The sequence below is a fragment of the Heteronotia binoei genome, chromosome 7 (assembly GCF_032191835.1).
Source record: "Heteronotia binoei isolate CCM8104 ecotype False Entrance Well chromosome 7, APGP_CSIRO_Hbin_v1, whole genome shotgun sequence".
NCBI lineage: Eukaryota > Metazoa > Chordata > Lepidosauria > Squamata > Gekkonidae > Heteronotia > Heteronotia binoei.
In genome coordinates this window covers 123508392-123521867 of record NC_083229.1, presented here as the reverse complement: position 1 = coordinate 123521867, position 13476 = coordinate 123508392, and positions in this window count along the sequence as shown.

Below are 13476 nucleotides of genomic sequence, written 5' to 3'. Positions count from 1 at the left end.
TCTGAATTGCAAGTTGAGGATTATCATTTCAGGGCTGCCTTATCTAATGGGGAGTTCATTTGGGACCTTCATCTTGGAAGCTGGTAGGGCTTGTTTTTTTTTTTTCCCCAGCTGGAATGCACTGGAACGCATTTCTTGCTGGCTTGGTGTCAGAGGGTGTGGCCTACAATGCAAATGATGTCCTGCTGGGCTTTTTCTACAAAAAAAGCCTCGCGTGAAGCAACGGTGATATCAGGGGGTGTGGCCTAAAATGCAAATGAGTTCCTGCTGGGCTTTTTCTTTAAACCCCCCCCCTGAAAGCTGGTGCATGAAAGATTCAGTTGGAGACTTCTTGGACCACCAACAAGAGGAAAGAGATGGACTTTGGGGGCGGCAAGCGGTGGAGGGGAAAGTTAATTGTTTGGACTTTAAAAAATCACTGTTCTGTTGTGTCACTAAGATTTATTTATGGGAGTAGGGAATGACATCTTTTATACTGAACGCCATCTGGAATGTGATATTGTCAATCGATATTAGCACCAGAATGTTTTAGCTATTTTTATTTTAATGTATAATGCAATGTATGTGAACTGTTCTGATTTTACTGGTTGTGAGCCGTCCTGAGCCTGCTCTGGCGGTGAGGGCGGGATATAAATCGAATAAACTTAAACTCAGCATAAACTTTTCTTGCATGGCGTGATGTCAAGCGAAAAGTCAAAGTGTTTTATTCCCTTGGAATGAATGCCAGATTCATTCCAAGTTCTGCCCCACGGAACCCACAAAGGGAGGTTGCACACTCACCATGTCATCTTGGCTGATAAAGATTCTGGACGATAATAATAGGATCCTTGCAAGGGGAAGAGTACAGAGATCTCCCAACTAGGGTTGCCAGATCTCATCTTCTCCTCAACGGCTGGATTTGGAGGCAGTCTGGGAGCTGTCCTCGACGTGATTAAGCCATGCCAAATGATGTCATCACTCTGGGGATGCAGCACCCCTCCCCTAGAGTTTCCAAGTCCCCCGTGGCCTCCAGCAGTGGCCTTTTTTGTACCATAGAGTTTTACCTCCCAAATTGCTAGAGTATATGGGGAAACCATAGAGTTTTCCTGGAAACACCTAGAGCGACCAATGTGTGACATTGCTGGCATGATGACGTCACTTGTGGGTGATGCCATTGCACTGGCAACATCGGGGGAGGTTTCCCCCCATCAGCCCAATGTGTGCTGGCAGGTTGGGAAACTCCAGGGTGGGAGAAGCCCCGCCCCACCCCACCTGGGGGCTTAGCAGCCCTCCCCCCACTTTCCCCAACCATTTAAAGGGACCATGCCCTGCAAGCTGCAAATTCACGACTGGAGGGGTAGGTGCACATGGTGCCTGTGACGGAATGGCCCTGGTTTGCCTACCTGACCCCGTTCCCCTTTTTGGAGGGAACTCTTTCTCCTCCGGCCACTTGGGCTCGCTGCCACCACCTGCTCAGTCTAGGGGTTCGGACTGAGAGGAACAGGACTCCCAATCCCCCTCTCCAGCTCTGAGGCCAGGCCTCAAGGTCCTCTGCCACCCTGTACTTGGGTATCACAGAGACCACAGCACTTCTTCGGGGAACCCCTGGAGGATTGGCACCTTATCCAACTGCATGCCTTCCCCCTTTCCCCGGGGCCCCCTTCATAAAGCAGCGTGATCTAAAGCGGTTGGGGATCTATGTGGTACAAAGTTTGACTGCCAGCATTCAAAACAGTAAAAATATTTAATTAGAAGAGAAAAAGAAAAGAAAAAAACAAAAGCAGTTGCATGTAACAGTTTAGCACAGCACCCGAACAGCAACCAGAATGACAAATAAAAGGTGGATTTAAACACATCCTCCCATCCCTGGTCTAAACTTGCCCTGCCTTGTGGATGACTTACTCGGTCTGACTGCCTGGAGTCCTCTCCCTCTTGAGAAGGCCTCTCCCACAGTCAGGAGCCCACAGACTGACAACCTCTCTCCTTGAGGGCCAGCCGAGAACTGACCTTTTCTCACCTCACTCCAATAAAACAAAAGAACTTCCTGCCCCTCTAGGAGGCTTTCCTTCTAGAGTTGATGGTTTAACTCCAGAAGGGAGTGAAGGGAAGGCTAGGCCACAAAGCCTGCCTTAGCAGTTTCATGTTCCCTCCCAACCAAGCACCGCCATTAACTAAGATGGCGTTTCTCCACAGTGCCCATGAGGCTACAGAGGACTTTTGGAGGTGGGGCTTCTCCTGCCCACCCTGGGGACTGGTATCCCTACTCCCAGCCAATCATGTTTGAAGAGAAGCCCCAAAGAAGGAAGTTGGAAGATATCACAGATCTTTCTGTGATGTTTCTGATTTTCCAAGCACTATTTATCCCTTCCAGGGCTTTTTTTTTTTTGAGAAAAAGTCCAGCAGGAACTCATTTGCATATTCAACCATACCCACTGACATCACCATAGTTTCACGTAGGACTTTTTAAAGAAAAGGCCCAGCAGGAATTCATTTGCATATTAGGCCACACCGCCTGATGCCAAGCCAGCTTGAACTCCACTCCTTGCTTTCCTGCTCAGAAAAAGCCCAGATCCCTTCCAACTGGATTCGCACAAGGGAGAAGCACTGAGCGCTGACTCTCTGTTACCTTTGGAGACACTTTTGGTGCTGTTCTGTTTATAACGGCTGCCCCAAACCATGAAATTGTTTCCCCCCTGAAACTAATGGCTCTTGGGAGCAGAGAAAAGTGTGCTCGTACCAATAGGCCCCTACTTTGGAGTCTCTGCAATCAAAACCCTTTGATTGCTTGGAACTTGGGTGGTCTTTAGAGGAGAGGGAGGCCTGTGTTTTGTACAAATATGGCACTGTTATCTTTGGAAACAGCTGCCCACAAATGAATCCCCCACTGAAACTAACATGGTCTTACTTTAGGGGTCTGAAAAATCAAATGCCTTTGTTTGATTCACTTGAAACTGGGCAGGGGACCTTTAGAGTAGAAGGAAGGCTCTGTTCTGTACAAAGTCGGTGCTGTTATTGTCAAGTCTGCTGTAATTTCTGTAAAATGCATCTTTGGTTCAGGAAAGGGATCCTGGGTAAAAAACCACACTGTCTACGGATGCTGCTAGCTTGATCGCTCCTTTCCCCCCTCCTTCCCTTTGTTATGTAGTGTTGCTTTGAAATGGGAATATGGGAACAAGATAGTAGTGCCTTCTCAGGAGAACGCGGGGAGAACTGGTGCCAGGCAGACTGCCAAGGCCGGCCAGGCCTGAGAACGAAGAAGCAACATCTATGTGTGAATGTACCCTGCATAGAGTGCCCCTCCCTCAAGAATCCTTTTGATGTATACCTTAAATGCTTGCCTTGATTGTGTACTCCCAGTCTTTCAATTTTAGTTCTATAGTCTAACAACATGTTACAATAAACTAGAAACTTTTATCAAAAAGGTCTCGTTATTGAAACATCAGACTTGACAGTTACGTTTCCAACAGCTGTCCCAGGCCCTGCAATAGTTTCCTCATTCAAAATAATAGCCCTGAAACTTCAGAACCTGGAAAACCAGAGATTTGACTCCCAAGCAGCTAATGTTCTACATGAATATAACCAGAGACTTAGGTGGGTAGCCATGTTGGTCTGAAACAACAGAACAAGTCTGTACTTGAGAGTTGGTGCATCCATAGATTTAATGTCTTGCTTAAAGGATTAAAGGGTTGGAAGACTGAGAGGCTAGTTCACAGGAACACATGAAGTCGCTCTATATCGAATCAGACCTCTGATCCCTCAAAGTCAGAATTGTCTACTCAGACTGACGGCGGCTCTTCAACTTCTTAGGAAACGATCTTTCACATTATCTACTACCTGGTTCTTTCTAACTGAAGATGCCAGGGACTGGACCTAGGACCTTTTGTATGCAAAGCAGATTCTCTACCATGAGCCACAGCCCCTTTTTGGATGCGTTATTAAAATTCCAACTGTGACTTTGATTCAAGCACTGAATCTTTCCTAAGAACATAAGAGAAGCCACGTTGGATCAGGCCAATGGCCCATCCAGTCCGACATTGACCAGTTCCCCACTCACCTTGTTCCGGTCTTCTTTTCCCACTGTGCTTCTGCTGGATTTTGAATAAGCTGCCCCGGGGTGGTGAATTGCCCCGCCTCTTTTCAAGTTCCCTCAGCAGCAGGCAGAAAGTGGTTTTCATAGGATCTTGCCTGCTGTGGAGGGAACTTGAAAAGAGGCGGGGCAACTCTCTGCCCCAAGGGCAGCTTGTGCGAAATCTAGCAGAAGAGCTCCAGGAAAAGGAGCAATGAGACTGGAACAAGGCGAGTGGGGAATCGGTCTCTGTGTCACAAGGCGGAAAAAAAACCCAGGTGCCATCAGTAGGTCCACCAGTGGGAACAGTCTGAAAAGGAAAGTTTCACTTTTTACAACATACTGGCTGTAACCATGAGAATCCAGAGAATCTAGTTAACGGTGATGGAATTTCAAGCATGCTGAGGCTTCTCAGTGGTTTCTTTCCCCCCATGAAAGATGAGAAGTATGTGTGTGCGGCACAAAATCTCTATAAACATATGCAGCATTTTCCCTTTTAATAGAAGCGAGAGGGAAGAAGCTCGTGCATTTCTGAGCCCCTAGAGCACAGCCACCGAATCCAATCAATATCCAAATGAAATGCAGGCATTCTCGGCTTTCGCATTGTTCAGCTTAATATTATATGGTTAGCTGAAGGGTGTTAAAAAGTTGAAGGGCCACAGTCCCCACCCGAGAGGCAGCAGACACGTTTTGTTCTGGGAATGTCAATTCCACTTCCGTTTGATTAGTATTGAAGTCTGCCCGCTGAATTAATTTCACTTCCTAGCAGGGAAACACTGTGAGAGCCGAGGAGGCAACTTTGAAAGAGAATCTGCTATCAAAGTCGTACTTTCTGATGTCCACTTCTCCCCAGTGTGAACAGCATTGGCTCAGCTATATGATGTGATTGGAATGGCCACTGAGACCGTTTTAACAAGGAATCTAATTTCAGATAAATATATATATATATATATATATATATATATATATATATATATATATATATATATATATATATGGGTGTATAGTTGTTATCTCCTTGAATGAGATGCCTCTCTTTGACTTAACCTGGGAGCTGCCCTCTGACGCCTCCTTTCTCACTTTGTCCTCTCACTCCCTCTACACAGGGGTTGTTTTGTAGAACAATAGGTAGTGGAGCTCATTAACATATACCGCCCCCCCCCCCCTCATCAGCCAAAAGCAACCCAACACAAGACAGGAGAGCCCCAGGCAAGCAAGGCCTGCTTGGGCTGGCTAGAGATCCAGTCAGCCAAGCAGGCCTCACTCACCTGGGCCTCCCCCTCCAGTCAAAAGGCCAGCAAGCCACCCACCACTCAAAATCAAATAAGAAGTGGAGACGGGGTGGTGTGGGCTTCTCCAGGGGTTAATGAGGGCTTCTGGGGATGTGGCAAAGCCCCTGGTGGCTGGCTGGCTGCCCACTCTCCTAATCCAGGGATTGTTATGCAGTTGCACCTCCTATTCAATGGACAAGGTGGGGAGGAGGAGGGGGAACCCTCAGAAAGGCTCAGGAGCAGTGCTCCTGTGAGCTCCTGCCGAATTCAAGGACTTCTTCTACATGACCTTCCATGGAGACATGTGTCTCTGCAGCTCTTTTCTTTAAAGACAGTGCCCTCATCCTCCCTCATATATGATGTTGAAGAAGCTGGCTTCTGTCTCTTCTTTTGAATGCAACCGGAATGTGAATTGTATCTACTTGAATAAATGTAAGTTTGCCTTTTTTCCCCCCAATATACCTTTTGGGAAATGTATTTACTGTTCTCAATAGTACACTTCTATGACTGGGTAAAAATCTGCTGTATTAACCAAAGATCTCAATACTATCAACCTGTCATTCACATCTTCATGGAGGAGGAGGAGGAGTGAAGCAGTAGTAAAGTAGTAGTAAAGTAGTAGTAGTGGTTGTGGTGATGGTGGTGGTGGTAGAAGTAGTGGTTGTAGTAGTGGTAGTAGTGGAAGAGGATGAGGAGATTAGATTTATACCCCACCCTTCACTTGGAGTCTCAGAGAAGCTTACAATCGCCTTTCTCTTTCCCACCCCACAACAGACACCCTGCGAAGTAGGTGGGGCTGAGGCAGCTCTTTCAAGATCTGCTGTTTTGAGAAAGTCTTTGAGACAAATTCTGACTGACGCTGGCGGCTGTATGTGGAGGAGTGGGGAATCGAACCCAGTCCTCCCAGATTAGAGTCTGTGCTCTTAACCGCAGCACCGCACTGGTTCTCAGAACAACTGTGAAATCCTACAAACACTTTCCAGGAAGTAAGACCCACTGGTTGGGATCTGAGCGAACCTCATTAGGACTGATCTCCATGTGAATAGTGCACAGCACAGTCAGGATTTTGCAGGCCTTATTGGAAACCTCGAAGGGTTTTACCAGGCCCGGGTGAGTAATATTGACCATCCCTAGTTAAGCTGCTTCAGTCAACAAAGACACTTTAATACTGGAAACGACTACAGGCAGAGAGGCTAAAACCTTATCTGTTCATTTGTTCATTCCATCCTTTATTCACCCATTCCATTCTATTCCATTCCACTGCAATTTTTTTTAGAATTCTCTTCCTCCGGAGATCTCAAAGCAGTGTGCGGGGGTCTTTCTTGCCTCCGTCATTCGTTTAGTCATTATTTCTTTTGCAGTATTCCTATCAACATTCACATTCTATTAGAAAGATTGTGTTCTGAGTGGTTCACAGAAGGGGGAGGGGGCGCTAGAGAATACAATACAACGATAATTTTTAAAAAGTCTGAACCTGGATGCTTATTTTGTCCATTTCTCATTTATTTTATTACTTCCTACTCTCTTCAACCAGAGGCTGGGAGGATACAGAAAAACAAAAACAAAACAAATAATGCCTTAATTATTACAGCTATTTAAAAAAAAAATGCAAGAAATTTAGCAGCCGCTTGCAGTCGATCCACATCATATTGCTATAAATCTAATAATATAATAATATTGTGAAACCACAATTTCAGGAGAATATTATTACTGGAATACTGACTGTCAGAATTAACAAAAGCACCCAAGATATCGTAGATATCTAAGGGACTGCCTTTTCCCATATACACCCCAGAGAGCACTGTGTTTGGTAGTCCAAAATCTGTTATCCGTCCCCGGACCAAGGAAGGCCCAACTAAGCTCTATACGGGCCAGGGCCTTCTCAGTGGCAGCACCAATGCTATGGAATGCTCTTCCAAAGGCCACAAGGGCCCTGCAGCACCTCTCCCAATTCTGCAGGGCCTGTAAAACCAAACTTTTTTGACTGGCCTACAACAACTAATGTGGGATGAGGCTGCCACTGCTATGCCACTGAGCAATACTATCTGAAAGACCGCTAATAGATTAACAGAAGAACTAGGGTTGCCAAGCCCCTAGTCTGAGTGGGAGTTCCCCCACTCAGGAGGTTCCCAACCCGCCAGCCCATATTGAGCCGGTGGAGTGAACCTTCCCCTATGTTGCCAGTGTGATGACATCACCCAGAAGTGACATCATCATGCTGGGGACAGTGCGCAGTGGCCGCCCTAGGAGTTTCTGGGAAAACTCTATGGCTTTCCCGGATGCTCTAACCATTTGGGAGGGAAAACTCTATGCTACAATATGTACCATAGAATGTCCCCTGCTCCGGGACAAAGCGGACTTCACAACCCTAAGAACTGAGAACTGAGACATCAATAACAATAATCTTTATTGGCATGATATCGAACATAACAGGGAACCAATCCGTCCATCAAATGGCAATTTGCAAATACATTAAGCACCTCCTAGATGTTAGATATAAAAAATTTGCAACAGTTTCAACAAGAAGACAATTTTATATTTGTCGGGCTTTGCTGTTTGCTCACTCAAACAGGGGTCAATGAGTATGGAGCGCACGTCAGAATAAAAAGTACAGTTTAGGAGCACACGTTCCAAAGTGACGTCATCGCAACGGCGGCGGTGTGCAGTGGCTGCTCTAGGCATTTCTGGGAAACCTCTATGGCTTTCCCAGATGTTCTAACCATTTGGGAGGGAAAACTCTATGGTACAATATGTACCATAGAATGTCCCCTGCTCCGGGACAAAGAGGACTTGGCAACCCTAAGAAGAACTGAGAACTGAGATGTCTATATAAACCACCTTGTGTTACAAAATCTTTCATAGCACCAAATGTTTGGTTTTTAAATTGTTTATATACGCTTTTTTATCTTTTTATGATTGTAATTTAAATTGTTTTATTATGATTGTTAGCCGCCCAGAGAGTGCTTGCGGAATGGGCGACATGTAAATCCAAAGTAAATAAATAAATAAATAGACAAATGAATGAATTCTTTCTATCGCAAATAAGCAGAATTTCTGGCCATTTTGCTTCTGTTGGGGCCTGTGGAATCCATGATTCCAGGAACAATGCAGAGTGATTAACTGGGCGGGTCCACAATGGAAAGGAGAATTGGCAACAGTTGCTTCCTTTTTTGGCTGCAGGCATCTTCTGTTGGTGGAGAATTTTTCTCCCTCTCCTAAAATAGTAGATCTCAAGGGCTTCCAATGAAGCTGATGGGCAGTGGGCTCAGGATGGATGAAAGGAAAGGCTGTTTACAAAGAGGGTGATTAAAATGTGGGATTTGCCATTGGATGGTGTGATGGCCACAGGGATAAATAGCTTTCAAAGAGAATTTGATAAGTTTATCAATCGCTACTAGTCATATCAAAGATTTCAGGTTTCCACGGCTGGTAACATCATTAGGGATTGTAGAATCTTCCGGGCTCAAGTGCCGTGTTCTACTGGAGAAAGTTTTCCTTCCAGACGTTTCGTTCTCAGCTGCGGAGAACATCCTCAGTGGCGTTGCAGCCGGAGCAGGCGCTCTGACCTTCTTGGCTGCTGTGCATTGAGTGGGGCCAGGGCTGCTGGAGAGCTGCTATTTCTAGGCTGGAGGGGGTGTGCTGAAAGGGCAATTGGTTTGTGGATGTGCCCATTGTTTGGTGGGGCTTCCTGGAAGCTACTAGTCATAGTTACTAAGGAGGACGTCTACATGCAGAGGCACTAAGCCTCTGATTCCTAGAGTCAAGAGGCAACATCAGGGGAAGGCCTCTGTGGCTTGTTCTTAGTAGGGCTGCCAACTCCCCAGTCTGCGCAGGGGTTCCCCTGCCTGGGAGGTTCCCAACCCACTGGCCCACATTGAATCCCCCAGTTTTGCAGGGTCCTCCCTGCCACCACCCTGCTGGCCAGCAGTGAGAAGCCCTGTCCCAACAGCCATGATATGCCTTTAGATCTCAGGCAGGTTTAGAAGCTTGCAAACTGCATGTGTTTTGGAAGGTGTGTGTGTGCCTTTAAATCTCAGTGAGATTGAAGCTGCATGGGGGTGGGGCAAATAGGCAGAGCTACGTGTGTAAGATAGGAAGAGAGAAAGCTCAGCCCCTCTGCTTATTTAGCATTCCTTTCTGAAGCTGTTTGTATAGTAGAAGGGATAGTAAAGAGTTAACTAGAACCTGAGTATTGGATAGAGGAAAACTCCATCCCCTAGACTTCTCTTTCCTTAAGTTGGTTGAAATACAGCAAATTGATACATTCAGCAACTCCTTTGAGTAAAACTATCTATACTATTGCCCCAGGAAGATCACAAAAGTGTGAACATGCAAACTGTTTGTTTTGGCTGCTTTGTGAGTGTGTGTGTTCACTCTCATTTAGTGGAAGTGCAGCTGCTGGGGAACAAAAAAGGCAAACAAGAGGAAACAAAGACTGTATTCAGGAGAATTGCACTGCTGTATTTTATTTATTTATTTATTATTTATTAATTTATTTATTACATTAAACTTCTATCCCACCCTCTCCGCAAGCAGACTCAGGGCGGCTTACAACATTCATTTACACAAATTAAGAACAATAAGTCAATAAAATCTATAAAACATTAATACCATTACAAAATTTTTAAAAACTATTTCATGGTGCTGTATCATTACTATATTGGCGGTTCTGCTTTTCAGACGGTGATCACCGAGTACTCTACTGATGTCAGGTGGCAGCTCTCTCTCGGTTTAAACATCGAAGGCCTGTCGAAACAATTCGGTCTTATAGGCCCTGCGGAACGTAGGAAGGTCCCGCAGGGCCCTTATGGCCTCCGGGAGAGTATTCCATAATTCTGGTGCTGCCACCGAGAAGGCCCTGGCTCGTGTCAAACACAACCTGGCCTCCTTTGGTCCAGGGATGGACAACAGATTTTTTTGTCCCTGAACACAGTGCTCTCTGGGGAATAAATATTTATTTATTTATTCAGAATGGGCAAGTCTCCCATCTCCACCCTCAAAGTCCCCAGATATTTCTTGAGTTGGCCCTGGCAACCCTACCTTGGAACATAGGCCGGGTATCTATGGTTGCTTATAGTCCTTCATTTATTTGAACCCAAGTCTGTTGAGGCTATGATTAGCCAATACAGGGAATTCTTTGCTGGGATAAGTTTTTTTTAGAACTGCTGTAATTCCTATTTCTATTTGAACAATTATTCGTGTCTGGAAACCCTCTGCTGGCTTGAGGCCTATTAAAAGGAAGGAGAATAAAAGTTCTTGAAAGCCCAATGGAAGTGTTTGGTTTTTGAAAGATTTATGTCCCGTGTTCTCTTGTGCCTCCCAGCAACCCTGTGAAATTGAAAAACAATGACTCCTCCAAAGCCAGCTGGGGAGCTGTACAACCACGGGGGAATTTAAACCCGGCTTTCCTGACAGACAAACCTGAAGGCGGAATCATTATAGTCCACTGGTCTTCTTGGTTCTATGAATAAAGATGGCTGGAACTGGTCCGACGAGAGGTCTTCTTTTTCTCTTGCCAGACTTTGGACTCAAAGGTCTTGAGCGCATTGTGATCCAGCTGCTCTAACTGTTACGTCTTCAGGGAGCGAAAGTATCAGTACTGGAAGCAGTAGCAGTTGTATGAACTGTGTTTATTGTAACGCAGCAGCTGACTGACACAACAGGCCGCAACCAGGCCTCAGTACCTCTAACTCATCCTCCAGTTCTGGTCACAAAACCTGAGTCTCTCCTTTTTAGACAGCTTCCAGGAGTTATCCTTAAAGCAGAGGTGTCAAACATGTGAACCAGGAGCCCCCAGAAGGCTCCTATCAGGTCCGTGAACAAGTCTTCTTCCTTCTCTCTTTCTCTTGCTTCCTTCAGTTATCAGTTATCAAAATAAAATATTGCAGGAGTGCTAATCTTGAAAGCATATTTTTTAAAGTTTTTTTTAATTAAATTGTATTTGTCTGTGTCTTTTATAAAGTTTATAAAGATGTAAAGGTGTTGAAGGTTCAAAGGCTACTTGTTAGTAGTAGTTAGTTAGTAGTAGTTAGTAGTAGTAGTAGGCTGTGCCATGTTTTTCATAAAATGTAATGTCAGGTCTCTCTCCTTTCAAGATGTGTAGGGTAACCTTGTGTTAGAAATGTAAAATGCCTCTCCCCCAGATTCTCACAGCCATGTCTTATCAACTAGCAGAGAATGTGTGAGAAACTGAGATGTTAACATTCCTTAGTCATAAAGAGATACTAACAAGTAGCCTTTGAACCTTCAACACCTTTACATCTTTATGTTGTTCTTTTGAAGTTATCTGTAACCCTACCTTTTGAAGTAGTCTATAAAATACTATGCAACTCTGTATTCAGTATTACGTCCAAGGTTTCAGTCCTTGGAGGAAGTCACTGAGTTTCAATAAAACAAGTCTTTGATTAAAACCAACAACTTGATTATTTCGAAACATCGATGCTTGACACTATCCATTCTCCCATAGACTTTAATGTTAAACATGGGTGGCTTTCATTGACTTAAAAGGGGGAAGCTTGATGCGATCTGTCAGAAATGAGGCCATGTCCATGTTCTGGAGCTGCAGTCCCCAACTTTTTTGGCACCGGGAACCAGTTTTATGGAAGACAATATTTCCACAGACCAGGTGGTGGTGGGAGGCATGGTTTCGGGATCATACAATTGTGCCCTTTATTTTGATGTGCTGGTTAAGTGTGTAGACTCTTATCTAGGAGAACAGGGTTTGATTTCTCACTCCTCCACTTGCAGCTGCTGGAATGCTCTTCAGTCAGCCATAGCTTTCACAGAGTTGTCCTTGAAAGGGTAGCTTCTGGGAGAGCTCTCTCAGCCCCACCACCTTCCAGGGTGTCTGTTGTGGGGGAAGAAGATAAAGGAGATTGTGAGCCACTCTGAGACTCTGCTTCAGAGAGAAGGGTGGGGTATACGTCTGCAGTTTTCTTCTTCTTCTTCTTCTGTTGTTTGTCTCTCACTCTAAACACCTATTCAGGGGCAATAAAGCACTTTGGAGACACATGAACAATCTTCCAACAGTCTGGTATAGTGGTTAAGTGTGCGGACTCTTATTTGGAAGAACCAGGTTTGATTCCCCACTCCTTCACTTGCAGCTGCTAGAATGGCCTCGGGTCAGCCATAGCTCTTGCAGAATTGTCCTTGCAAGGGCAGCTTCTGGGAAGGCTATCTCAGCCCCGCCCACCTTGCAGTGTGTCTTTTGTGAGGGAGGAAGATAAAGGAGATTGTGAGCCACTCTGAGATTTGGAGTGGAGGTCAGGATATAAATCCATTGTCTTCTTCTTATTATTATTATTATTACTACATTTTAATATATAATGAAATATTTATACAACTCATGGCCCAGTTGCTAACAGGCCACGGACTGGGACCGGTCCACGGCCCAGGGGTTGGGGACCCTTGTTCTAGAGGAGCATCACACACACAAGCTTTGTTCAGTTTGGATGGAAAACCATGAAACTCGAGACGGAAGGTCTTCCGTTAAAATCAAGGGGAAATAACAACAAAATAGAATTACGACAAGGAAACAATCATAATGAAAGAAACCATACTGAAACACAGTTCTGTAAAGCAGCCCAATAATGAAACAGCCCCTTCCGGAATTAGTAACAAAAACAAAATGAACTCCTATCCATAAGTCTAGACAGATGACCTTCACATCATCAGCTGCTGGTTTGTTTGGGGGTTTTTTTGGGGGGGAGGCACTGGAGATACTAGGGATTTAGCTTAGGGCCTTCCACGTCCAAAGCAAATGCTCTACTACTTTGCCATTGACCTTGTCTTGATTCAGGTTGGTCTGGGAAGTGGTGAAATTTGTGGTTCCACACTAAGGCACTGGTGAGATTCCTGGAGAGAATGAGGCCAACTTTCCTCTGTCTTGACTCTGCAATTGCCTATTTCAGCTATCGTCTATTTCCTGATGGAATAGAATTGCATTGGCTTAATTGGGGTAGTTCTGAAAAGCACAGGAGGAGAGAGAGACAAGTTGGCAGCTCTTGAGGGAGCCAGTTGGGTGTAGTGGTTAAGAATGCGGACTCTTATTTGGGAGAACCGGGTTTCATTCCCCACTCCTCCACATGCACCTGCTGGAATGGCCTTGGGTGAACCATAGCTCTGGCAGAGGTTGTCCTTGAAAGGGCAGCTTCTGTGAGA